This window comes from Tribolium castaneum, chromosome 6 (assembly GCF_031307605.1).
Source record: "Tribolium castaneum strain GA2 chromosome 6, icTriCast1.1, whole genome shotgun sequence".
Lineage (NCBI taxonomy): Eukaryota > Metazoa > Arthropoda > Insecta > Coleoptera > Tenebrionidae > Tribolium > Tribolium castaneum.
In genome coordinates, this window is record NC_087399.1 from 13,206,017 (window position 1) to 13,209,582 (window position 3,566).

At 28.6% G+C, this 3,566-nt stretch overlaps 1 long non-coding RNA gene across 2 annotated transcripts; it reads left to right on the top strand.

The window, feature by feature from the left end:
- The first annotated feature begins 1,069 nt into the window (after window positions 1-1,069).
- Window positions 1,070-3,341, top strand: LOC135266524 (uncharacterized). Of its 2 annotated transcripts, none has more exons than XR_010334621.1 (4): window positions 1,070-1,407; window positions 1,457-1,789; window positions 1,842-2,599; window positions 2,644-3,341. It is a non-coding gene; the product is annotated as an uncharacterized LOC135266524 (long non-coding RNA). The 2 variants fall into 2 exon arrangements; XR_010334622.1 differs by having other exon boundaries at window positions 2,665-3,341.
- Window positions 3,342-3,566: the final 225 nt, after the last annotated feature.

Here is a 3,566-nt window from a genome sequence, read left to right on the forward strand (position 1 = left end):
TTATTATTATTATTATTATTGTTAATATTATTATTATAATTATTATTATTATTATTATTATTATTATTATTATTATTATTATTATTATTGTTATTATTTTTATTATTATTATGATTATTATTATTATTAATAATATTATTATTATTAAAAACCGATTATAACTTTTGTATAGTAAATGTTTTTATACCAGTTTTAAAATGAGTTATTAATTTTAGACAATTTCTTGCCTAAAAACACAGATCACAGATGATCTCTTGCATAGAAATGAGAAAACGCTCATATAACACACAAAATAAGCTTCATTTTTGCTTAGAAAACTAAGCTTACTTTTATTACTATTATTATTATTTTTATTATTATTATTATTATTATTATTGTTATTATTTTTATTATTATTATTATTATTATTATTATTATTATTAATATTATTATTATTAAAAACCGATTATAACTTTTGTATAGTAAATGTTTTTATACCAGTTTTAAAATGAGTTATTAATTTTAGACAATTTCTTGCCTAAAAACATGGATCACAGAGGATCTCTTGCATAGAAATGAGAAAACGCTCAGATAACACAAAATAAGCATCATTTTTGCTTAGAAAAACTAAGCTTTAATTTAGAAAGAAATTCATTATTATAAGTATTATTATCATTATTATTATTATTATTATTATTATTATTATTATTATTATTATTTCTTTTATTACTATTATTATTATTATTATTATTATTATTATTATTAACTTTTGTATAGTAAATGTTTTTATACCAGTTTTAAAATGAGTTATTAATTTTAGACAATTTCTTGCCTAAAATCACAGATGATTTCTTGCATAGAAATGAGAAAACGCTCATATAACACAAAATAAGCTTCATTTTTGCTTAGAAAACTAAGCTTACTTTTATTACTATTATTATTTTTTATTATTATTATTATTATTATTATTATTATTACTATTATTAGTATTATTTTTATTATTATTATTATTATTATTATTATTGTTATTATTAGTAGATAACGAATGGGGGGACAACACAACACAACCTTGACCTTGAGTTTGACTCCGCCCATTTTCCCTCTCTTTCTTTCAAGGCCACTCGTTCTCTCTCTTACTTTTCAAGGCCAACCCCTCCCACTTCCCCCACCACTTCAAGGCCAAGGCATTATTGGACCTTGATGTTTTCAAGGTCAAGGTTATTCATGCTACTCCCCACTTTTGCAAGGCCAACAACTCCTCACTCATTCAAGATGAATCGCGCAATTGTCCTTACTCATTTTCCACCCCAAACTGTATAAAAGATAATGTGTTGTGTTGTGTAACACAGTTCTTGTGTATATCTACTATAACAAGAAATTCTTTAAAAATGGAACCCATCAGAAAAAGTTCTATTTATAATACTCCTGGTAAGTTTAATATTTTTTAGTAGTTTAGTTGGAAATAATTTTTTTTCAGAGGATATCATAGTTTGTCCATACGACAAAAACCACATTCTTCTTTGGTTTCGGCTCGAAAGGCACATATGGAAGTGCCATCGGGCCGATGAAGAAAAACAAAGGGCCTTACGTGAAGTGATGATGAAGGAAGAAGAGGAGAACTGGGATCATTTCAATGAGCCCAGCTACCTCGACTTTCTGAAATCTAAAAAAATTCATAATGTCAAAAAACAAAGATCCTCATGTGAAGTGATGATGAAGGAAGAAGAGGAGAACTGGGATCATTTCAATGAGCCCAGCTACCTCGACTTCTTAAAATCTAAAAGGAATCATAATGCCTTAAATTAAAGAAGTAAGTTTTATTGAATCTTTTTCAACAGTAATTTATTGTGAATTTTTTTTAGGGCCGGGGTTTTTTCGTAAAAATAGTGTAGAATAAGTTTAGCAAAGTAGTAGTAGTCGTAGTAAACTGTAAATATTATATTATTGTATAAAAAAAATAAAAGTTGTAAAAAAAAGCTACATGTTTTTATGTACACCTATTTCAACCTACTGATACAAGTAAGTGTGACCTGCAAGCAGAGAGTCGCTCACTGTTTCAAGACCACTCATTCCCTCTTTATCTTTGATGTTTTCATCTCACTTTTTCTCATTATCTTACTTTTTTCAAGGCCACAATATTGATGCATTTTCATTCAAGGTTAAAAAGTGGGGGTATAGTTAATATATAGAATTTAGTACAAGTTTGATAGCAGTCAGTACTGATTTAATCCTCCGAGAAATAAGAATATAAAAAAAGTGCATATATCTGTGTTAATGTCTAAGAGTATTCGCTGCTGGGTCATGGATGTATTGAATCGAATCGCTCGATGCGGACAGAAGCCCATTTTAAAAGCTGGTGAGCTAGAGTTGAACACAAGATTCCGCATACATAATATTAGACGCACAAAGTCTCTGTTCGGAAATTCAGTGCTTGTTGAGTTGGACAATTATGCAGTGTTTCTGCCGAGAAGAATAAGTGATTATTTGACTGAGGAGAAAATTGATGAGTTATTACGAGATCCACGTCCACTATATTTAATATATTTGGGAAAAGAAGATGCTAGAATCCCGACATCTGCACATTGTTTTGAGTTTCAACGTGTTGATGATGAAATATTAGGTGAGTGAACATACTGTAAAATGGAGGATGAAAAGAAATTAAAGAAATGTATATTTCATTTACAGTTAACGAGAGTGCCGAAGAGTAGGATGAAATTATCGGAAAAAGACTTATGTGTGTGAAGTAGTGTGCGTTTTGTGCTAGTGATAGTTTCTTAAAATAAATGAATAAAAATCATGTGTCTAGACGATGGACAATATGAAAAATGTTTATACGAGTGTTTTGATAAAAGACTGTTATCATATAAGAACTGGGTACATTCATACCCATCTCCATGGAGTTTAGCAAAAGCGGGATTGTTTTATATTCAAATATCTGATTGTACCCAGTGTTTTGTTTGTGGAGTAATAATTTCACGATGGGAAAAAAGTGATGATGCGTTTATGGAGCATAAAAAACATTCTCCAAAATGTGGATATGTGAAATTGCTTTCCACAGACAAAACTACAATTCAAAAATTCAAATTAGTTACTAAAAATAGCATTGTTGTAGTTTTATTTTTTATAGTATTTGTATTCATGTATTATTTATGTGCGTCTTCTTATGCATAGGTAATGTGATGCAGACTTGTTAACCTTGATAAGTGTCGGGCGCGCACCAAAGGCGAGGTAAACTAAAGGTTTCAAGAGATAATTAGTTTATAATTAAATAAGTGGTAGAATAATATGGAGGATTTATAATAGATTTAAGGATATTTAATGTACTACCTATAATATTGATGAAATAAAGTGTTTTAATTGATTCCTTTTAGTTTATTTTATTAAAAAAAAACAATTCATAATAATAATAATTATCTATGTAATATCCGATGAATTAATCCAAGAGTTATGAGTTTTATCCATTCCACTCCACTTGACAAATAAACGGATACCTTTCTTTCGTAAAACTTTCTCAACGAGATATACATTCGGATATTTAACTTTTTGTAATTCTTCAGTGTAGAAACCTCCTCGTATTGTTTCTCCAG